Source organism: Taudactylus pleione, unplaced genomic scaffold (genome assembly GCF_031769625.1).
Source record: "Taudactylus pleione unplaced genomic scaffold, aTauple2 ptg000095l, whole genome shotgun sequence".
NCBI classification, from domain to species: domain Eukaryota; kingdom Metazoa; phylum Chordata; class Amphibia; order Anura; family Myobatrachidae; genus Taudactylus; species Taudactylus pleione.
The window spans coordinates 33,195,001-33,220,463 of NW_028284497.1; positions in this window are offsets into that span (position 1 = coordinate 33,195,001).

Genomic DNA, 25,463 nt, shown 5'->3' on the forward strand with positions numbered 1-25,463 from the left:
TCTTTTTTGGAGAGGCCTCCTGGTCGCAAGCTAAGCTGTGGGTTACCACCCACAGCTTAGCTAGTGACCAGGGTGATGGTTGCGATGGTGATCACCATCGCGACCATCGGGGTTTGCGATGAGACCCTAAAGTTGGGTCTCAGCAACCGCAAGCCCCAGGGAGCTTTCTGCTCTGATGGAGCAGGAAGCTCCCCACTGACATCACTGATGATGTCAGTGCGGCCGCCCACAAAACAGTAGGCGTTCCTTAAGGAACGCCTCCGTTTTGGAAACCACCACCCCGGCCCGCCTACAAAAGGGGCGAGCTGTTAATCAACATCGACAGCAGCCCCTTTTGTAGCGAGCTCCAGAGTGAGAGAGTTTCTCTCTCGCTCCGGGGCTTGCGCACGTGCAGTGCGGCCACTGTGCATGCGCAGGGCTACCCATCGACCCGGTTGCGAGCACATCAGTACTTGCGACCGGGTCTGAATGACCCCCTAAGAGCCTGGGAATAGATTAAGAGAAAGCAAGTAACTGTGCATCTTGGTAAAACCGTGTTGCCCTGTAGGTGCAGATTTAAAATGTGCAGAGAGATTTAGATTCCCAAAAGAGGCAAAACATAATTTTCCCGATGCCGGAACTCGTGTGTTTTGGATTGCGTATAAAAGTCCCTCCCTTGTGATCAGGGGAGAGATTTCACAAGAGATCAGAGGGAGAGGGTGTGAACTGTGGGCTACCACACTGTGGGCCTGATTAATTAAACAATGCAAGTGAGAGAACGCATGGTGCGAGACGATGTTTGCGATCTGCGCATGAGTATGTATCAGATTGCGCATGCGCGAACAGGTTGCTGAGTATGGTAAGGGTTCTCTCAGAGTACGCAGGAAGCCCGTAAGGCCTTCGATGTTGATTGACAGGAAGTGCCATTTGTGGGTGGTGACAGGGGGGTGGTCGGCCGAACACAGGCATGCATAAATTAATCTCAGCGGTGCCACATGCAGCCGGGCGCCTCTCTGCGTGCGGGAATCTCTCAAGTCCTGCGGCAGGGTCAAGTCTACCCTTAGCTTACATGCAGCTTCGATGGCACTCGATGTTGCCGATGTTTACGCTGTCAATAACGGCATATGTGGGAGGCTTTGTTTTGCTGGGTGTCTGCTTCTTGTGCTGTGGTCTCCGTGCGTATGCATTGATTAGCATATTCTCACAGCGGCTGCGTGCATGCGTCTACTAGCGTGCATTCCTTGCTGAATCAGGCCCTGTGTTGTGTGTTCAGGGCCAGGCACTGTGTTAAAAAAATGTCACTTTCAGGCACTAAAAATAAAAAATACCATTAGGAGCACTGTATTAATTAAAAATAAAAACCAAGGGCCTGGTAATACAGTAAGAAAGCATTGCGTTAAACTCTGCATCTTGGTAAAACCATGCTGCACTGCAGGTAGGGCAGATTTAAAATGTGCAGAGAGATTTAGATTTCGGAGGGGTGTGCCCAACTGAAATCTAAATTGCAGTGTATAAATAAAGTTATCCAGCATTTGTGGGCTACATGCAAAAGCAGCCAGTATTTATAAAAAATGTATATATTTGCACTAGAGATGTGCGAGCTCAGATTCCTGGAATACGAGCACACCCGAATTTAGGGGTTACAAGTCGGTTTTCCTTCCAAATTCGTATCCCAAAAGAGGCAAAATGTCATCTTCCCGTCACCTTATCTCACGTGTTTTGGATTGCATATGAAAGTCCCTCCCATGTGATCAGGTGAGATCTCACACAAGAATTCAAGGGGAGAGGGTGTGGACTGTGGGCTACAGCACTGTGAGGCACTGTGTTGTGTGTTCAGGACCAGGCACTGTGTTAAAAAATGTCACTTTCAGACACTAAAAAACACCATTAGGAGCCCTGTCTTAAAGGGACACTGTGTTATTAAAAAAAACTGCCATAGGAGCACTATGATGCACTGTGTAGTGTTCAGGGCTTCAGGGACTGTGTTAAAAAAATCTGTGCTGTGTGTTCTGGCAGGCACTGTGTTAAAAAAGAGCCTCAGGGCTGCCATCAGAACATCTGAAATTGTGGGTACTGATAAAATAGGATGGCCCCCCGGGGGTATGGGGCAGAGGTGTGGATAATGTGGATGGAGCTACTTTGTGGGGGGCATCAATTGGTGCACAAAGCAGTTTAAAAGTTTTCAACATTTGGGCTGCGTGGGCAGTTGTTATTATAACTATGGGGGGTGCAGGGAAGGTTGGCTGGACTGGGGCAGGGCAGGGAAGACAGGCTGGCTGGCTGGACTGGTGGTGGGCACAGGGAATGCAGGTTGGCTGGACTCGAAGGCTGGCTGGATTGGGGGGACAGGCAGGGAAGACAGGCTGGCTGGCTAGACTGGGGCAGGTAAGACAGGACAGCTGACTGGACTGGGAGTAGGGCAGGGAAGGCAGGCTGGCTGGACTGGGGGTGGAGCGCAGGGAAGGCTGGCTGGACTGGGGCAGGTAAGACAGGGTGGCTGGCTGGACTGGGAGGGGCGCAGGGAAGGCAGGCTGGCTGGCTGGACTGGGGGGGGCGCATGGAAGGCCGGCTGGCTGGCTGGACTGGGGGGGGGGGCGCAGGGAAGGCAGGCTGGCTGGACTAGAGGTCTGGCTGAAATGGGGGGGGTGGGAAGGGAAGGCAGGCTGGCTGGACTGGAGGAAGGGCACAGGGAACACTGGCTGGACTGGGGGGGAGCAGGGCAGGGTTAGCAGGTGACCTCATTTTTAGCCTGCCTCATTTTTCCTGAGTTAGAGGGTGCCCTGATTGGCTGCCGTTCCGTGAGCTGTGATTGACTTGCGGCTGGCTCAATATTTCCATAGCAGCCAATGCTCTTTCTCCTGTCTGCCACCCGATGCATTGCGCACCACTGCCATCTGGCCCCCTCACTCTCTGGGCCCGGGACTGGATTTCTGACAGACCCCTTGATGCTAGCCCTGAAGGGCGTCATTAGGGTACCATTACTAGGAGCGCTGTGAGGCATTGTGTTGTGTGTTCATACACTGTGTTAACATTTTTTAAAGAAAACACTATTGTGTGTTCAGACACTGTGTTAAAAAATGTTAATTAAACACTGTGTTGTGTGTCCAGGCATTATGGTAAAAAAAACGCCATTAGGGAGCCCTTACAGTGAACTGGAACCTTTTTTATCTCTAGGAAATCTATCACTGTAGCAGTGCCGGCCCCGGGTGTGTTAGCACCATGTGCAGGTCCACATCAGGGCGGCAGTGCGCCCTGTGTTGCAATGCCACCCCCTCCACCCCCTCTTCTTCTCTGAGCTACTGAAATATTGTAATCGCCAGAACAACACTTAAGGGTGGTTTTGGCAAAAAACAAAACACGATGATGACAAAACCAAAACACAGGGGTTCATGCACATTCTGATTTGCACACCTTGCTTTGCAACATGGTTTGTCCAGGCACACAGTTACTTGCTCTATCTTACTCTATTCCCAGATCGGAATCAGGTCTTACATTTTGCATGTTACATTTAATTAATTAAATAAAAGTACATTTTTAACGACTGTACATTTAGGGTCTCAAGAAAATGATTATTGTAACATTTACATTATTATAGGATTAGAGATGAGCTGTTCAGTTTTGGCTTGGATTTTCCAGCCAAATTGGGTTCCCAGAATAAGTCATCTTTCACTTACATCTCGGCACAAATGTCCAGGAAAGATGATGTTTTGTCAGTGAAAAATGACATTTTGTCTTGTTAAGAGATCTAAACCACTCATCTCTATATAGGATATAGAATGTCAGTCAATGAGTGAGTGATCAATAAGAGAATTCTGTCCTTTACTTTGTGCCTACCATATTTGTTGTATGGTGTACCTCCATTCAGGAATTTATCATCATTTTCATTAATATACATATTGGGGCACGAATGGAAATGTGGATATCTTTTGCATACTGCTCATGTGCTGTATATAGAAATCGGTGACTATGTATGTGCTGGATCAGGGATATGCACATAGACAGAGATTGCATGCGTACCATCTAGTGCGTGTGACATAGGAGCATCATGGGTGTGTAAGCCAACTTCTGAGTTTGTAGAGTGCAAACAGAAATGGGAGGCTTGTTCCTGATGGGTCCTTAGTACCCAGAATGGACTGGTTGCAAGTCCCAATACTGATGATTAGGGCCGTAACTAGGGTAGTGCGACCAGTGCCATGGCACAGGGCACCGCAGGGCAGGAGCCGCTGTTTGGGCCTGTCAATTTTTCTGTTTATTATCATTCTTACTTCTAGCTTCCTCTTCTTTCATACCCAGTATCTCCTAGCTGGCCCATGAGTACCCCTATCTCTTCCCCGGCCCTTCCCCATGAAGCCAAGGCCCTTTTCCAGATGCATTATCTTATGTCCCTATTTAAAAAACGGAGGGTGGGCGCCAATGCTCTTGCTGGCACAGGGCACCATAGACGTGGCTACTGGAAGAAAGGGAGGCGGGATGGCATTCCACCTACACAGACACGTATGTTCGGCATACATTGGCAGATTTTCACTAGTGAGTAGGCTGCTGAGGCCGCACAAGCTTTGAACTCAGAATCAGTTCTATATTCTCATTTTAGATTAGATTTTAAATGAGATTTTTCTTTGAGATTTTATTAAAGGAGATTACTTCCACTAATCACCTCCACCCTTTATATATTTAATTTTTCTCTCCCCCTCCACCAACCACATTAAGGGGTCTATTTACTAAGCAGTGTTAGGAAACAGAGTGAAAAGTGATAAGAAAGTGATAAGGTGCCAGCCAATCAGCTCCTGTCATCTCACAGGCTGTGTTTTAAAAATGACAGTTGGGAGCTGATTGGCTGGCACCTTATCACTTTCTTATCACTTTTCACTCTGTCTCCTAACACTGCTTAGTAAATAGAGCCCTACATCTCCACACCCACCCCTTATACAATACTTTTAATGTCATTGTCTCCCCCCCACCCCCACATCTTTTAACTCACAATCATATATTATATTTTTACCCACAGTGCGTTTCCACTATTTTTTGTATCTTCTTTCTGTATTGGTTTGTGACACCCTCTACCTGTAGATACGTGTTCTCAGCGTTGGTGGTGGTTCTTGGTAGTAGTTTCACTTGTCACTCTCTTTAACAGCTCACCAAAGTATCACACCACTTGGTATTCAGCAAGTTATTGACAACAATGCAAACTATGTTAACAGTCATAAATGAATATCGTGCTATATTACTGCAATCAACAATTTTTACTTAAGTGCACTACAGGTAAATGACACAGAAAAGAGTGTTTTATTTCTCTGGAACCTGGAACAGTGACCCCGTCGGCTATCTGTGAAAGGAATTTGATGAACGTAATGCACTACAACATAAATTCCATTTGCAATAGCCTTTGCAAAAGCTCCACAGTAGAATACCTCAATTAATAAGGAGCACTATTCTACGGCAAATGTTAGAAATAACTCAACAGTTACTAGAACATATTATAAAAGAACAGCTGGCCAGCTTATTAGTAAATCGTTGGTGCACAATTTGTCTCTGTGTTGCTAAATGTTCCCTTAAATATTAGTTATTCTTTCTGTTCCGGCAGTAGAATGACATACATGGCTAAACTGAAGTGTCTTCCCTCCTGCAGCGAAGTGGGACTAGGTAGTCTTTGGGACCTCAACAGGGGACTCTAGATGCTATCAGCGTGGAGACCAAGTGGACCAATCCTTATGTGCAGGCAATATGGGGGTTTATGATTTGCACCAAGTCGATATGCTCCTGGAAGGGTATTTGGGGTGCCAGCTGTGCCTGGTAGTTTTACTTTAAGTAAGACACTAAATTGGCGGTCCACTGAGCGGGGGCTGTCAGTAAGTACTGGGGTAAATTGACGCTTAGAGTCTGTGGCTAACTGTCTTCCTGACCTGCAAAAGCTGTCTGCCACTGTGTGCTTAAGGGTGAGAGAAGACTGCCGTTACTTTCCTACTGGGTATGTAACTGGGGTCTGCTTGCTAGGTGCTTGTGCATTAACACTGGTTGTGGTTGGCTTGTGCTTAAATACAGACCTCTCCGGCTGGACCGCGTCAGCTTGGAAGCCTCCCCTCAGCGTGTCTCCTCCATTCTCCGGCTACGGCTACCACCCACTACCCGCCTCTCGATTAGGCGGGTCCTCCTCCTCTCCCAGCGTGCCCGGCACTCCCAGCCGACAGTGATGAGAGGAAGTACAGTCTGCTGCCAACACCCCTGCTCCATTATGGTCCCGTCTCTGCCTGCCGCCCACTGATCTCTGTCTTCAGGTAAGTGCGTAGGTACTGCTCACTCCTCAGCCACCTCAGCCTACCGCATAACTGTCACACTGGCAGCCCCTTTTATCCCTTCCCTCCAGGTACCCAGCCGGTTGTGTAGGGCTCCCCTATTCAGCGCGATGGGGCATTCCTTGCCTCGCGCCTTGCCATTAACCATAGCTCCAAGCTGGGGGGACAGTCCACATTCCCAGGGGAAACAAATTGTCCTCGGGGTCAAATGCAGGGTACACAAATGTCAGTGTATTATGCCCCTGTACCATCCAAAACAGTATCAGGCTGCCATACACAACAGTCTGAAAATACCCCCATTCATATACAATGGCACATATAAATATATATACACAGATATTTTACCCATACTAGGGCTCAACAGTGGTACCCCCAAAGCTAGGGACATCACATTCCCACCCACTAAATTATGCGTGTCCTCACGCAGGATCCATTGAACGTCTGAAACACTATTATCGATTGTCATTATACAATTTCAAACTGGTTTGAATACCAATTGGGCAATCACTGTTGGTAGCATAGAGGTAGGTTCCGTTTTGTACTGTGAGTGGATCGCCTGAGCTCGAATGGGACAAAGGCAACAGGAATTGCAGGGGTCAGATTTTCTTCAGTTAGCATGGAGGTTACTATCTCAAGGCCGCCTTGGGCCTCTTGGGCCTGCTTCTGTAAGAGGTCGTGACTGCCACAATGGATGGGCCAAAACATGCTCATCAGTAAGTTCATAGAAGGATCAGGCTCTTTCACCCCAGAGGACACGGGAATTTCAGTGTTTGGATCAGGTAAGTCTTTATAGGTAATAGGGATGTGCAGGCTCGGATAGGTTCGAGTTTGCACGCCGAGTTCGGATTTTTCCCTCAAAAAAAACGGAACTCAGAAAGAGGCTAAACGTCATGTTGCATGGACAAACATCATCATTCCTGGACAGTCCAGGAATGATGATGTTTGTCCATGCAAGATGACGTTTAGCCTCTTTCTGAGTTCCATTTCTTTGGAAGAAAAATCCGAACTCGGCGTGCAAACTCGAACCTATCCGAGCCTGCACATCCCTAATAGGTAGTCACCAAAGGGTGACATTTTTTAAGTTGATCGCAATGAATCAGGTGGCGGTTGCCACCACTCTCTTTTTGAATCCAATATAAGACCTCATCTTCCTTGGGTTTTCAAATTACAATATAAGGAACTGTTTCCCACTGATGATCTAGTTTACTTATATGCTGATGCTTTCTTTTCCAAATATAACACCCACTTTCAAGGGGTTCAGCCTGGGCAGAGAGATTATAGTTCTGCTCTTGTTTTTGTTGAGCCAATTGGGTTTGTTTCTTTACCAGCTCTTGAGCAGTGGTTAACGGTTTTCGATGTTCCTTGACCCATTCATTCGGTGACTCAGCATCTAACTGTTTTTTCAGTGAGATTTCCCATTGCACATCTGCAGGCAACTGACCTTGTCTTCCGAATAGAAGATAGTATGGTGTGAACCAGGTGGATTATGAACGGTGTTGTTGTAGATATATACTACTTCAGCCAAGAGGACAGACCATTCGGCTCGCAGCGGAAGGGGAATGGCACGGAGCAGATTTATGAGAGTTCAGTTCATCCTTTTGCATACTCCGTTCCCTTGCGGGTGGTAATCGGTAGTTCATAGTTTCTCACAGCCATATAGTGTTCACAGTTCCTTGAAAAGGTGTGACTCAAACGCTGATCCCTGATCCATCAAGACCTTTTCCGGATATCCAAATGGTCACACAAATGCCCTCCAAAAGATCTTGGCTGTAGTTTTGGCAGTAATGTCTCGTACCGGCAGGACGACTGCATATTTAGTATAGCGGTCCACCATTGTCAATGCGTATTGATAGCCGATATGGCTCCTCTCCAACTTTACATGATCTAAGGTAACAATCCTGAGTGGACGACATGTCCGGATAGGGTTCAAAGGAGCTTTCTCTGAGCCTAGTGGGGCTTTCTTTAGCGTGCATGGGATGCATTCAGCACACCGCAGTTCAATGTCTCGACGCAACTTGGTCCAGTAGAACCGCTTTCGGATGTTGTTCTCAGTTTTCTTGCAGCCGAAGTGACTAGAGTCATGATGGTAGGCCTTTAGAACCAAAGTTGTGGCGGTACTGGGTCTGAAAATCTGTGTAAGCTTGAAGTGGGTCTTTGGGTCAATGCTATGGCGAACCAAGAGGCGACCTTGTACAGACAAACTGTCACGGCTGCCGAAACTTGAGCCTCCTGGAAGGAGGCAGGCCTACTAGGCACAATAAACTGGGGTGACTTTAGGAATTACCTTTTCATGAAATCTCGATAGCACAGAATAAAAGTATATAGAATTTATTCACATGAGAAATATAATAGCAACGTCTCACATAAAGTCTCAACAACACTGAGGTTCACATAAGCAATAACGAGTATAGGCGAAAACCCCCCATATAGTCTTTAACACAGAAAAGGTAATATGGTAGGGAACCCCGAGTCCAGTATGAGGCTAACACCTCAGGATGGTATAGAGGAGCTTCACCTGGGTGGAACCCTGTAGTGATGGAGATCCGGAGCAGAGTGAGCCCTGTGATGCGGTGAAAGATGGAGCAGGGTTGAGCCCTATGATGCTGTGAAGTTGAAGCAGGTTTGAGCCCTGTGATGCGGTGATGTCGGAGCAGGGTTGAGCCCTGTGATGCAGTGAGATCGGAGCAGGGTTGAGCCCTGTGATGCGATGAGGTTGAAGCAGGGTTGAGTCCTGTGAAGCGGTGTGGTTCTGGAACAGGGTTGAACCCTGCGGTGTAACTGGAATCCGGAGCGGGGTTGAGCCCCACGATGCAATGAAGGTTGAAGCAGGGTTGAGCCCTGTGAAGCCATGTGGTTCCAGGACAGGGTTGAGCCCTGCGGTGTGACTAGAATCCGGAACGGGGTTGAGCCCCACAATGCGGTGATGATAACTGTAATGGTACAGTTGACAACTGTAACGAAGATGGGTTCGATGTCCACAGGAGTGAGAGGCAACAGGCAAAGTAAATAGTGCAGCAAAAGGGGAAACCACAACAGTGGAGCAGAAAGCAATACTTAGGCAATGGCTATGCTGAGCTCTGTAGTGTGGTTGGTAACTGGCATCAGAAGTTTAGCTGGAACATGAGCGAAGATATAGCAAAGTCCACAGCAACCCACAGACACAGCAGGGATCTGGCAGGAGTCCAAGAAAGACCTGAAAGACACTGAGACACAGTTAGTAACAGGTTTTATACTAGAGTTCTGTGATCCATAGAAAGTTCAGAACATGTGACCCAAATGGAATCAGGTTTGAGATAATGAGCAATCTAGGAATCCCACAACCTGACAACACCTTGGAAACAGATGATCACTTTAACTCTCTATTCCCTGTATGTGAAGAACGAAAGCAAGCAGGATAGCTCCTCCAATGACCACAAAGGAACTTTGGAAAAAGTAATCTATCTTTATGTACTGAAACAGTCACAGTCTTCACAGTACCCCCCCCCCCCTTTTTGGGTGGCCTCCGAACACCCACCAGGTTTTAAAGGGAATTTAGCATGAAAATTAAATTTCAACTTAGGAGCATGGACATCAGGGTCTTTAATCCAAGATCTCTCCTCCGGGCCGTAACCCTTCCAGTCTACAAGGTATTGTAATTGATTTTGATGCTTACGTGAATCCAGAATCTTATCGATCTCAAACTCCACACCTCGAGCAGTTGTTATGGGAGGTACTTTAGGCAAGCTGTCATGAAATCGATTAAGAATCAATGGCCTAAGCAAGGAGACATGAAAGAAGTTAGGTACACGCATGGTTGGAGGTAACTGTAACTTACATGCCACTGGGTTGATAATTTTTATAATACGAAAAGGACCAATACACCGGGGAGCAAACTTCATAGTAAGTACTTTAAGTCGAAGATTTCTAGTAGACAACCAGACACGATCCCCAACAGAATATTTAGGAACAGCCGAACGTTTTCTATCAGCAAAGACCTTATAATTATGAGAGGCTTTCCTAAGACACTTATGTACCTGTCTCCAAATTCCAGAAAAATGTAGGAGGGTAGCTTTGGCTGCTGGAACGTCCATTGTAGGAATTGATTGAAGCTCAGGAACTCGAGGATGCCAACCACAATTGGCGAAAAAAAGACTTACGCCTATAGCAGATGAATAATGAAAGTTATTAGCAAACTCAGCCCAAGGCAAGAAATCCATCCAATCATCTTGAGAAGAATAAATATACATTCTCAAGAAGATCTCCAACTCCTGGTTCAGTCTTTCGGTTTGTCCATTTGACTGAGGGTGATATGCAGAAGAAAACTGTAATTTAATTTGCAATGATGAACACAAAGCCCTCCAAAACCGAGCAACAAACTGGACACCCCGATCAGACACTATCTCAGAAGTCCATGAAGACGAAATATCTCTTTGACAAATATTTGTGCTAATTTGGGCTGATGGAATTCGAGCCAAAGGACAAAAATGGGCCATCTTGGTAAAACGATCCACCACTACCCAAATAACTGTACACCCTCTAGACTCAGGAAGATCTGTAATAAAATCCATGGAAAGATGGATCCATGGTTGGGTGGGAATGGGTAGTGGATGGAGAGGACCAACTGGAGACTGCCGGAAGGACTGATGTTGTACACACTTAGAACAAGGACGTATAAACTCTTGTACATCTTTTTTCATGGAAGACCACCAATAGGAACATGGCAAAAATTTGTACATTTTATGAACCTCTGGATGTCCAGAGAAACAAGAATTATGAGCCCAGGAAAGAAGTTTACCTCGTAACTCTGGAGCCACAAATATCTTCCCAGGAGGAGGATCAGTAGAGATGGAAATTGAAGAAAAAGCCAGAGGGTTTAATATAGGGTACCTTTTGATCATGATTTTGTTCTTTCTCTTCCAACATTGAGCATGAAAGTGCCTCTGCCTTTTTATGCAATGAACCTGGATGATATATGAGGACAGAATCAAAACGAGAAAAAAAAGAGTGCCCAACGAGCTTGTCGTGGGTTCAGACAATGGGCAGTTTTCAAATACAACAAATTTTTATGGTCTGTAAAAATAGTAACAGGGTGATCTGCACCTTCTAATAAATATCTCCATTCCTCCAAAGCTAACTTAATAGCTAACAGCTCTTGGTCCCTGATGGAGTAATTACTCTCAGCACTAGAAAACTTTTGTGAAAAGAATCCACAAGACACTGTTCTACCATCTGCAGCCACTTGAGACAAAATAGCCCCAACTCCATAAGTGGAGGCATCTACTGCTAGCATAAATGGCTTCTCAACATCAGGTTGAACTAGAATGGGGGCCGCGGAAAATGCATCTTTGAGAGTCTGAAAGGCATCCAAAGCCTCTGGGGACCACACTTTGGGATTAGCCCCTTTATTTGTCATAGCAGTAATTGGAGCTACAATCATTGAAAACGCTTTGATAAACTTTCTGTAATAATTGGCAAAGCCTTTAAAAATCTGAATAGACTTTAATGAAGTGGGCAAAACCCAGTCTTGAATAGCCTTTAACTTCTCAGGGTCCATCTGAAGTTCGGAACCGGAAATGATATACCCCAAAAAGGGTATCACTGGGACTTCAAAAACACACTTGGAGATCTTACCATAAAGCTTATTAGCTCGAATGACAACTTAGTACCTCTTTAACATGGGTACGATTATCAGAAAGATTCCTGTAAAAAAATCTAAATATCATCAAGATAAACAATAACAAACTGATAAAGTATATCTCGGAAAATTTAATTCACAAACTCCTGGAACACTGCAGGAGCATTACATAAACCAAAAGGCATGATGAGGTTCTCATAATGGCCATCTCACAAATTAAACGCAGTTTCCACTCATCACCCTCTTTAACTCTGATCAAGTTGTAAGCTCCCTTTAGATCAAGTTTAGTAAACAGTCAAGACCCCTTAACTCTGTCAAACAATTCTGTAATGAGAGGCAAAGGATATTTATTTTTTACCGTGATCTCATTTAGACCTCTAAAGTCGATACATGAACGAAGACCACCATCTTTTTTCTTTACAAAAAAGAAGCCCACTCCAGTGGGAAATGAAGAAGGCCTGATAAACCCCTTTCGTAGGTTATCTTGCACATATTCCGTCATGGCTTGAGTCTCAGGAACAGAGAAAGGGTATACTCGCCCTTTGGGTGGTATTTTACCAGGAATAAGTTCAATAGGACAATCCCAGGGACGATGCAGTGGAAGTTCGTCTGCCGCCTGCTCAGAAAAGACATCAGCAAATTCATGATAAGGCTGTGGGAGAGAAGGTGGAGCATCTACTTTCACTTCAGCCAAACCTACCACAGGAATCAAACAATTTAATTTGCATTTAGGACTCAAGAAAGAATTTGAGAACAAGTCCAAACAATATGAGGGTTATGAAGAGTTAACCATGGTAAACCAAGAACTATAATAGAAATGGGTAATACCAAAAACTCTAAACTTTCTTCATGCAAAGCTCCTACCCTCAACTTCATAGACTTTGTTTGATGCATAACATATCCATTAGAAATTCTAGTCCCATTAACTGCAGAAAGGGAAAAAGAATGAGTTAATTTGACAACAGAAATGTTTCATTTCTGAACCAAAGGCAATGAAATAAAATTGCCAGCTGCTCCAGAATTTAGCAATGCAGAAAACTCTTGACACGAAGAACCAAAATCAGGAATGCTCACAAAAATTAAACAATTCTTTTTGGGGGAGGCTTTAAAAAGTACCCCTAGTTTGACTTCCCTTCCATCAACTAGGGATGATCGATTCCCGGCCTTATTGGACATTTAGCCAAGAAATGTTCTGAGGATGCACAATACAAGCACAAATTAGAACGCCTCCTATGTTGCTTCTCAACTTCAGAAAATTTAGCTTTATTTTTTTAGAACACTCAGAGTGACTCCTCTGAACCCCTCGTTCTCGCATACGCAGATCAATTTTAATAGTCAATGAAATTAACTCATCCAAATTCTCAGGAAGATCCCGAGTCACCAACTCATCTTTAAGTCTCTCAGAGAGACCATTACAATATGCTGCTCTTAATGCCTCATTATTTCATTTAAGTTCTGCGGCTATAGTTTGAAAACTAACCACATACTGACCAACTGGAGCTGTTCCCTGCTTTACTCGCAAAATATCCACAGACGCGGCCACTGATCTTCCAGGTTCATCAAATATCCTTTTGAAAGTAGAAACAAAAGGTTGGTAATAAGACATTAAGGCATTATTTCTCTCCCATAAAGGAGGCCCACTCAGAGCAGCACCAGACAATAATGACATAATATAAGCCTCTTTAACATGAAAGGTAGTAAAACTTTGAGGTAACAATTCAAAATGAATCTCACATTGGTTGAGAAATCCTCTACATATTTTTTTATTACCATCATAAGAGGTAGGAGTCGGTAAATGTAAATGAGAAGCAGAAACCCCTGATGTACTTGCAACAGGAATCTTAAGTTTATCAAGACATGTAGAAAGATCCTGTAGACATTGCAAAACTTGAACTTGAGTGTTTTCCTGTACTTCCAAACGAGTGGTCAAACCCTGAAGCACCAGTACCCCAGTAGCCTGTTCCAGATCCGGATTCATTTTTAGGTCTGTGTAAACTGTCACGGCTGCCGACACTTGAGACTTCTGGGAGGAGGCAGGCCTACTAGGCACAATAAACTGGGGTGGCTTTAGGAATGACCTTTTCATGAAATCTCGATAGCACAGAATAAAAGTAAATAGAATTTATTCACATGAGAAATATAATAGCAATGTCTCACATAAAGTCTCAACAACACTGAGGTTCACATAAGCAATAATAAGTATAGGAGAAAACCCCCCATATAGTCTTTAACACAGAAAAGGTAATATGGTAGGGAACCCCGAGTCCAGTATGAGGCTAACACCTCAGGATGGTATAGAGGAGCTTCACCTGGGTGGAACCCTGTAGTGATGGAGATCCGGAGCAGAGTGAGCCCTGTGATGCGGTGAAAGATGGAGCAGGGTTGAGCCCTATGATGCTGTGAAGTTGAAGCAGGTTTGAGCCCTGTGATGCGGTGAGGTCGGAGCAGGGTTGAGCCCTGTGATGCGATGAGGTTTAAGCAGGGTTGAGCCCTGTGAAGTAGTGTGGTTCTGGCACAGGGTTGAGCCCTGCGGTGTAACTAGAATCTGGAGCGGGGTTGAGCCAAGTGATGCAATGAAGGTTGAAGCAGGGTTGAGCCCTGTGAAGCCGTGTGGTTCCGGGACAGGGTTGAGCCCTGCGGTGTGACTAGAATCCGGAACGGGGTTGAGCCTTGCGATGCGGTGATGATAACTGTAACGGTGCAGTTGACAACTGTAATGAAGATGGGTTCGATGTCCACAGAAGTGAGAGGTAACAGGCAAAGTAAATAGTGCAGCAAAAGGGGAAACCACAACAGTGGAGCAGAAAGCAATACTTAGGCAATGGCTATGCTGAGCTCTGTAGTGCGGCTGGTAACTGGCATCAGAAGTTTAGCTGGAGCATGAGCGAAGATATAGCAAAATCCACAGCAACCCACAGGCACAGCAGGGATCTGGCAGGAGTCCAAGAAAGACCTGAAAGTAATGTTGCACAGACACTGAGACACAGTTACTAACAGGCTTTATACTAGAGGTCTGTGAACCATAGGAAGTTCAGAACATGTGCCCCAAATGGAATCAAGTTTGAAATAATGAGCAATCTAGGAATCCCACAACCTGACAACACCTTGGAAACAGATGATCACTTTAACTCTCTATTCCCTGTATGTGAAGAACGCCAGCAAGCAGGATAGCTCCTCTAACGACCACAAAGGAACTTTGGAAAAAATAATCTATCTTTATGTACTAAAATAGTCGCAGTCCTGACACAATCTTTCTCATTGTTTCCATAGCTTTAGGAATTCCAGTGGGGCTGCTTGTCTTTCTTTTGTAGTCAGTTGCCTACGACCTTGTATCAACCTCTTCAGTTCTCGAATGCTGGGATCGTTCTCTTGCCATTCTAGCCAAGGAGTCCCTGTGTGGTCACTATGGCTAATGATATCCTTAGGTTGGATGACATTCTGTTGAACTGGACTTAGCTTTGGTGGGAATAGAGGCATCTCCACCGACTCCTCAAGATCCTCTGTTCCTATTGCTCTCGTTGACGAAGGACTCTAGATAAGGCATCGGCATTGATGTTTGCTTTCCTGCTTCTATATCGAATGTCGATTTGGAAATTGGCTAACCGGGAGACCCAGCATTGTTCAAGGGCCCCTAATTGAGCAGTTGATAAGTGAGCCAATGGGCTGCAATCAATGTAGGCAATGAAGGGAGTGGCCAGTAAATAGTTCTTGAATTTTTTGTGACTGCCCAGACCAATGCCAACAATTCTAATTTAAAAGCGCTATAGTTAGCATTGTTTCTCTCAGTTCATTCAAGCTTCTACTGGCATAGGCAATTAATCTTTCTTTCGCTCCCTGCTTTTGTGAGAGTACCGCTACCAGTCCTTGGCTACTGGCATCTGTATACAACAGGAAAGGATGACCATAGTCGGGGTAGGCCAGTAATGGTGCTTCAGTGAGAATGATTTTTAGTTGGTCAAAGGCTTCTTGGCACAGGGGATTCCATATCACCGGAATGGTACTGGTGTAACCTGAGTTGGGAACTCCTCTTAGTAACTCATGGATAGAAGCGGCAATGCTTGCGAAGTGTTCTATGAAACGCCTGTAATAACCCATGAAACCCAGGAACTGTCGTACTTCATGGATGGTGAGTGGGGCCGGCCATTCTCGAACCGTCCGAATCTTGTCAGGATCGGGGGCAATTCCATCTGCACTTACTATGTGTCCCAGATATGACACCTTGGGTTTGAGTAGATGGCATTTGGATGGCTTGATTTTGAGGCCATATTTGCCGAGTTGTTCAAGAACTTCTCTTAGATGTTTAAGATGATCTTCGTACGTACGGAAGAAGACAATCACATGATCCAAATAAAGTAGGACCATTTCTAAATTCCAATGGCCCAAGCAATGTTCCCTCGGTCGCTAGTATGTCCCCGAGGCATTGCAGAGCCCGAATGGCATCCTTAAGAATTCAAATAGTCCCATTGGCATGGTAAAGGCGTTTTTTTCCCAATCCTCTGGAGCCACTTGTACCTGCCAGCAACCACTCCTCAAGTCTAGGGGGGATAAAATACTTAGCGGTTTTGAGGGCTGCCAGTGACTCCTCGATCCATGGGAGCGGATATGCGTCCTTATGAGTGATGTTGTTTAGTTTGCGGTAATCGACGCAAAATCGCAACTGCCCATCTTTCTTCTTCACAAGGACCATGGGAGCCACCCACGGACTCTGGCTCTCTTTTATGACTCCGGATGCCTTCATGTCCTGATGCATCTTTCTCACAGTCTGGTACAATGCTGGGGCCAGCGGTCGGTGACTTTCCTTGATTGGTGCAGTAGTCCCAGTCGGAATCTGATGCCATACACAGCCCCAATTTGTATTGTTTTCCACCACACTTCTTCCTTCGTATCAGGTGGACTTTCAGCAGCTACACTGTGCTGCTCTACAGCAAAACCTGTATGGATGATATCCTGAAAGGTGATATGGGATAATTTGGCAATGGGATGATGATGAAATAACCGGATGTGGTGGTTATGGAGATTCAATATTCGTATGGGTACTCGACCACCAGTAGCTTCCACCAATGATCTGGTGACAACAATATGTTCTCGACCCGTGTTCACATTTGGTTCAATAAAGGCCTCATAGTTGGTTCCTTGTGGACCACAATGGGCTTTAGCCCATATCACCATTTGAGAATTGGGCTGCAGAATCACCGGACGTGAGTCAGTTACTCGAGCTTTTCCAATTTCTCCATCTAACACAGCAAATTTTTGATGGCCTTGGATGATTTTTATGGTGTGTTGCAAAACTTGTCTTTCAGATAAGTTTTTCCGGTAGAGCTCAGAGCCAATATAAGCTCAGAGCCAATATAAGCCCTACGGGCAATTTTGGAGAATGTTCGTTCCAATAATGACAGGTATGGCATTAGTGTCCTCTACGTTGGTGATGATACACCCTTGTTTAGACAACACCGCCTTCCCGACTTTGATGTCCACCTCCCAATACCCCTTGCAGGAAATTCCCAACCCATTACTGGCAATCAGTTGCAGCCAGATCGGAGGTGGAAGGAGAAGTTGTTCAGGCTCCCAATATTTTTGATATTTCTTGAATTGCATGGTGGTCACCTGGGATCCTGTGTCAAGCATAGCCAACATTTCCACCCCACTTAAAGTGATTGGGACCACAGGACATCTCCCCATGAATTGGGGCCACCACTGCTCAGTGGAAGGGTCTAGTCTACTTGTATTCCCTTGGGATTGTTCTCCATCCTCAGGGTACTGGAGTTTAAAGGGTTGACTTAACTGCAGTTACGCTTGATGTGACCACTTCTGTTGCATCTATGGCAAATTGGTCACCCCAAAGAGTCGAATTGATCAGTTGGTCGGCACCCACCGGTACGTGGGGGAGTCCACCAATCCGAGGTGGCCCTTCTCCTTTCCATGCGCCATTGAGTTTCCTTAGGTTCCACATGTTGTTGTCTCTGTCATTTCTGTTGGCAGTTTCTCCACCTGACTAGTTAAGTTATGTAGATGGTTAGGTGTAGATGACTGAGCGCTTTGTATCACCTTTTCTTTGGCTTTAGTAGGAACTCCCATTGATGATTCTCGAATTGTTTCCTGAAAGCCTGGCATTTCCAGGAAGGTAACTTCCTCATCTCGAGTATGTCTTATGACTTTAATGGATGCTTCCTTAAAATCCAGGAAGGAATCCCTGGGCATTTGTAACTGGAGAAGGCGTAGTTGGGTTCTGGTACCTTCTCCTCCAGCACACTCAATAAACTGGCTAATTAGAGTCTCGTCAGGACTCCTTACTTCATTATTATCCATTGATTGTATGCTTCGTAGAGCTTCCTGAAGTCCTAATGCAAAGTTACAAAGGGACTCGCCAGCTTGCTGCTTTCGAGCATAACATTTAATTTTCAGCTCCGATACAGTTCGTATGTCAAAGGTATCAGATAACCTCTGAATAATTTGATCGATGTTTCGTCTCTCTTCTCTGGACCAAGAGGTAACTTCTCACAATGCTGAACCCTTTAGCTGACCAATTAAGATCTCCACTTGTTGGCATTCTGTCAATGGGTATAAACTGAACATACTTTTCATTTTATGTTCAAATTCTCTTAATGAGTTGCCATCCGATTCCCCACCTTGGTTGTCTCCAGCATAAGAGGGGAGCCACGGGGCCCCGAAATAATAAGGTAAAGTGATGGGGTTCAATTGCGCCATAACTGGATTTTGGTGACTCGAATCCCCTGCGGAATGCTGTTCTTGTGACATTCTCTAGATCTTGGATCCTGTTCTTGGGACGCCAAATGTGACACCTTCAAAAGGTGACATCTTCAAAAGGAAGGTAGAAATCACATAACCTGCGCTTATCTAACCATCAACCTGAGTATATTTCTCAGGCGGTTTACCATTCACTGGGTCACAACCTGTATGTAGTATGACATTGTAAAAGAGTATTTTTCTCACAGGTCGTAGCATTTCCCAGAAAAAAAAAAATTAAAGAGGTGCATATAGTGAAGCACAATTTAATAAACATGTATAAGACATAACAATAAAAATGACAATAAAATAACAAACCACCGGAGAATTATACTCAGGTTGATGGGTAGCTAAGCGCAGGTTATGTGATTTCTACTTTCCTTTTGAACTCACTTGTTTATAGGTTTGGGATACCAGTTCAGTTATTCACTTACCTGCTGCATGAGCTTATTGTGCACAGATTCACTTTCTTCACTCCTTTTTTAACTACTTCCCTTGTCACTCTTTAACAGCTCACCAAAGTATCACACCAATTGGTATTCAGCAAGTTATTAACATTTATTGACAACTATGCACGGTCACCAATGCAAACTGTGTTAACATTCATAAATGAATACCGTTCTGTATTACTGCAATCAACAATTTTAACTTAAGTGCACTACAGGTAAATGACACAGAAAAGAGTGTTTTATTTCTCTGGAATCTGGAACAGTGACCCCGTCGGCTATCTGTGAAAGGAATTTGATGAACGTAATGCACTACAACATAAATTCCATTTGCAATAGCCTTTGCAAAAGCTCCACAGTAGAATACCTCAATTAATAAGGAGCACTATTCTATGGCAAATGTTAGAAATAACTCAACAGTTACTAGAACATATTATAAAAGAACAGCTGGCCAGCTTATTAGTAAATCGTTGGTGCACAATTTGTCTCTGTGAAAGTTTATTATTCTTCCAGTAGTGAAGATAACTAGAGTCAATAAATTGCATAAATCCTACTAATGTCCCTGCAGCACGTGACTATGTTTCTTCTGCAATTTGCCTGCACTACAAGGCACGGGCTCTTTTTACTGTAAGCTGTCAATTTAGGCACTGTTTACACTCCTGTGCTAGCTTGGCCACACTGTTGCTAAATGTCCCCTTAAATATTAGTTATTCTTTCTGTTCCGGCAGTAGAATGACATGCGTGGCTAAACTGAAGTGTCTTTCCTCCTGCAGCGAAGTGGGACTAGGTAGTCTTTGGGACCTCAACAGGGGACTCTAGATGCTATCAGCGTGGAGACCAAGAGGACCAATCCTTATGTGCAGGCAATATGGGGGTTTATGATTTGCACCAAGTCGATATGCTCCTGGAAGGGTATTTGGGGTGCCAGCTGTGCCTGGTAGTTTTACTTTAAGTGAGACACTAAATTGGCGGTCCACTGAGCGGGGGCTGTCAGTAAGTACTGGAGTAAATTGATGGTTAGAGTCTGTGATTGTGGCTATCCATAGCAACTGTCTTCCTAACCTACAAAAGCTGTCTGTTTGATCTAAACTATTTGTTCAAACAATAGTTTTGGTCCATTTTCCAGCGTTTGGGAGCAAATTGCTGATTGTATTCCTTACCAGATTTTCATTCCAACCAATCAACTAGTTGGCTGGTTGGACAGATAATCTTTAGATGTGTGGCCAGCTTAACCCTTCCCCCTAGTGCCTATTCCTAACCCCTAAACCTAACCTTAAAAATGTTGAAATAAATTAAACAAATCATGTTTTGACCTTTTTGTGTCGACCATTGGTGTGTTGACCATTTGAACATGTTGACCTTTTGTACCTGTTGACGCTAACCCTAATGTTATGTCAATCTGTCATATGTCTATATTTTGTCCATTTCGATATTTTCCAGATGTCGACATGTATGATGTTGACATTTTAAACATGCTGACATAAAAATTGATGACATTCTGGTGTCAATATTACGAATGTCGACATAGAGTACATTGACAATGTGATTGCATACTGTAGGAAATGGTATGTAGTCATTAGGTTGACATTCAGAAAGTCAACATTCAGAATATTGAAACCAGAATGTTGACATAGTCATTAAGTCGAGAGTGAACATGTCGACAGTCACAATGTTAACATTAAGGTTTAGGGTTAGGTTAAAAAACGTTATATGAACATGCTGACTGTCGACATGCACAATGTCAACATTACGATTATATTGACATTATGACCATGTTGACATTGTGCATGTTGACATGGTACTTGTTGACATAATGTACATGTAGACATTTTGTACTACACCATAGGCAAACGCTGGTTGCCTGGAGACCCCCTTCCCTAGCCCACACCAAGACCTCAATAGCAATAGTAATATAATAGAACTTTACTAGTGCTGCATGTTCTTCTCAGTATCGCAAATTAAATAATTAGCACAACCTGTGGATCTTTTAACATGTCTCGGCCAGTAATAAATACACCTGTGCATCAATTAGGCAATCTGCAAAACATGCACTGTTAAGGCCCCCATACATCAGAGATGGATCGCTGCGATCCTGCAATCGGATCGGAAATGCCGATCCATCGGTCAGAAATGCAGACCGGCGGACATCAATGTTCTGTGATCCGTTGCAAGATCGGTGAAATTCTACATGTTAAATTTCACCGATCTGCCAATCACGATAATTTTTTGATCATGATCGGCAAATATGTGAAATCTAACATGGTTAATTATTAATATTGTATAATAATGCACTGTACAGTGTATACGAAGACCAATATGTACATGTATGTCCAGGACAGTGTTATTTTCTTCTGCTGCTCCCCAGACTCCTGTACTTGCTCCAATGCTCTGGAATGGTGTCCACATATGAAAATAAAATATTAAGCTCAGACAGGATTGTCCTGCTGCTGCATATAATGGCTAAAGCTGGCCACACACTAGACCAACTTACATCCAACCAGCCAACTAGTTGATTGGTTGGAATGAAAATCTGGTAAGGTATGGGAGTAAATGACAATCAGCAATTTGCTCCCAAATGCCGGAAATGGACAAAAACTGTTGTTTGAACAAATTGTTTAGATCAAACATTCAACAAACTTGTCTGAACGACCATTTTCATCTGTTTTCTGGCATTTAGGAGCAAATTGCTGATCATCAGTTACTTCCATACCTTACCAGATTTTCATTCCAACCAATCAACTAGTTGGTTGGATGCAAGTTGGTCTAGTGCAGTGTTGGCTAACCTTGACACTCCAGCTGTTGTGGAACTATATATCCCAGCATGCCCTGCCACAGTTTTAGCATGCCCTAATAGCAAAACTGTAGCAGTGCATGCTGGGTTATGTAGTTCCATAACAGCTAGAGTGTCAAGGTTAGCCAACACTGGTCTAGTGTGTGGCCAGCTCTATTGTGATCGCTGGTCCTGTGTATGCAGGGCTAATTATGCCCTGTTCATGGACTGGCCACACTCACTGTAAAATCATACATTTGGAAACCCCCCTTGGCCACTGCACACCCGTATGAAATATAAAGACTTCAGATAATAAAAAGTTATAATTTTGTTAATCCCACTTACTGTATGAGTCATACAATAGCTTCTGATAATTAAAGCACTTCTGTTTACAAAGTTATCTACTGCATATTAACAAGCAGTGACCAAGTTGTTTCTGAACATTTTGATAAGACCAAATTGATACCAAATTGTAGTTGTTGGGCAATGGTGTCTGACGAGATATTGTCTTTGCACACTTGGCTTTAGAGAGTTGGGTCATTGGTAATTGTGTGTAAGTACTATGTTTTAATAGCTCATTAAATAAATACCTAAAAATTTATGGACTGTGAAAAGAAAAACAATTTGCGATACCTTAGTGAACACAGTATTCCATTCTATTTACACATTTGCTTTATGATACTAAAAGACAATTAATGGTCAGCTTAATTACTGAATGTGACTGTAAACAGACGTCACTATGTAACCAAAGCCACAATAACCTAGGCTGGCACCCATGCTGCTCCTTTCCCTTCCCTTCCCTGCCAAATCAACACACAAGTTCATTGAATTCTTATCAATTAAATGAATGTATATGCAAAAGAACTTTTAAAAGAACTGTGAGATGTAGTTGATAAAAGCACAGGTACAGTTTTCAGTTACAGCAAACATAATGGGTGTAGTATCACTGAAATATGTTTTGCCAGTATCGTACAAGAAGTAGGATGTGTGAATTTTGATTGACACCAAAATATCCCTGCACTAGTTTCATAGTTGCCTCATACCAAGTTAATTTAGTACTGTACACATCATTCAACCTAAGTGTCATATCCTGCTCCTCTGGATCAGATTAGCATGTTCATGTGGCATCCTGGTGTGTCCTCTGTGCATGTCATGTCTCCTGGATATTTACTGCATTGCCACTGTTTCCAGTTTGGATGTGTGACAAGGCACAGCCATATTGACTCTTATCATGTGATTACTCCTGCACCGTTCCAGATCATGCATTACTCCACATGATCACTGCAGCTATCTGCTCCCAGAACAGCCTATTTTAACCCCTCCAGATCACCAACTCATATTCCTGAGATCCTGATTTAGTGCCTGATTCATCATAAATCTCAACTGCTAAAGCGTACACAGATTGTTGCATACTGCACATGCATCGAAGTGCACATGCGCGGAGGTATCACTGTGATCATGCAGACCATGGAGAGCAATTGCAGAATGATTGACAGACAGTGAGCGTTTGGGGGTGGTGACAGGGGAGTGGTCAGAGAAACACAGGTGTGCCTGGCCGTTTGAACGCCGTTGCATGAGCGTGCATAAATTAGCCACTGCAACGGCATACGCTGCTTGCGTACTCACTGTGTACATCGAGGTTAGCAATTTCTGAGTAAGGTCAGACCTTCTGTAATTCTGCATGAGGGGCCGTAGTTACTCAATGTTACTGGCCATCTCTCTGCCCTCTGTTCGACGGCATTGTGACAGCATTCATTAGCATATTTGCACATTGGGTTTGTGTGGGTGAACGCAGCTGCGATCAAAATATCGATCCGTAGTGAATCAGGGCCTTAGTACCTAGGTATCGGTGCTGCTGTTACCTTCATCTCTACAAGCTGCAATTGTTCCTAGTGACGCCTGTGTTCTTCCTACTACCTAGGATTACATTCCACAGATCTGCTCTGGAGTCTGCATTATGGAATTTCAGTGAGTATACTAATTGTGCTGTCCACCTGTGGAGCTAGCTCAGCCTGCTGCCTTCTAAATCTGCAGAAAACTCACAGCCTGGTTAATCCTGCTTCCAGCATTAATCTATTTTACAGCACTACAGTTTCCAGTAATACTTGGCTCATCCTTTCAGCTCCATCTACATCTGTCTGACACTGCTTCAGTGTAATCTTCATTCACCCTGTAATTCTTGTTTTAGTGATCCTGTGGCCCTCAGCTCTCAAATACCATTGTGCCTCATCTGCATACTATTTGGCGAAAGCTGGTTAGTTTGGACTCTATTTATCAATATTTTTTTTTACTAAAATAATGTGAAAAAGGTTTCACACCTTTTTCATTATTTAGTTTCACTGAAATGTATTAAAGGGCAATTGGAGTAGTTTTTGTGAAAAACGACTCCATGCCCTAAAATTCAAATTTCTGTAGCAAACAGATCACATTTCCATACTTGTAATAGGAAATGTGATCTGCTTGAAATTTACTAAGGGGCAATTTTAAAAAAAATACTGGGTAGGGGCCCTGCTGTAACATTGCCATCTGGAGATGGCGTTAAGCAGGGTCCCGTTTCCCCCGGCTCCCGGACTCCTGCTCCGCTGATCGCTGCAAAAATAAGAACAGTCAAGAAAGAAAACCACTTGCTTGCAGCCGGGGGTCCGCCAATTGCTGAGCTCTCTCCTCCAGTCAGTTGGTTGCTGGGGCTCCTGCACTATGACCTCGGTCAGCTGTACTGCAAACTGGCATCTCAATTTACAGCACAACTGACCATGGTCACAGACCAGGAGCCCCGGCAACCAGAGGAGAGATCTCACTAATCACTGAGATAAGTGTCAGCTGGGGGAGAGGGCGATCACGTGGGGGAGGGTTGGCCATGCGAGAAATGTAGTTCTAGCCGGCGTAGGCGCATGCACGGAGACACTCACTATATTTTTGGTGAAAAGTACAGTGAGAGTTGTGCGAAGATGATTCACATGGACAGAGCTTTCTCGCAAGCTCTGTCCCTGCTTGAGAATGTTGATACATTCTCGCGATAATTTGAATTAAGGTAAAATTATTACACTACAATCCATGTTTGAAATATGGATTGTAGTAAATAGGGGCCTTTGTCTGCATGTATTCCATTAAACAGTCTGGAACTCTTTGCACAAATCCACCTGCAGACTTTGGTTCCTTTATGGAGTTGCCAGTTCATATTCCTGCAATCTACCATCGCCTGCTAAGAGTGCAAGTTCCAAGATCCATCCACAGTGTGCTTGTACACCTGGCTAAACAATGTCCCTTACACTGTGCACAGACTCCAGTTCTCACCTCCATCTGCAGAGGGCACATGCCATAGTGTGTGTTAGCCGGTCCCAGCCAGACATCCATTGTGTCTACCGGTCCAAGTCTTGTCTAGTGTGCGCTAGCTAATCTAACCCGTCATCCATTGACACTACCAGTCCCAGTCAGATCCTGTGTTTATATTAGCTGGTCCCAGCCCAGCCTGGCATCCACTGAGCCTTAAAGTCCCAATCTGGCATCCATTGAGCCTACCAGTCCCAGTCCGGTCGAGTGTGCGTTAGCCGATCCCAGTCCGGCATCAAGTATACTAGGTCTAGTCATCTCCCGGTTCCAGTCCGGTCTCAGTACCAGTC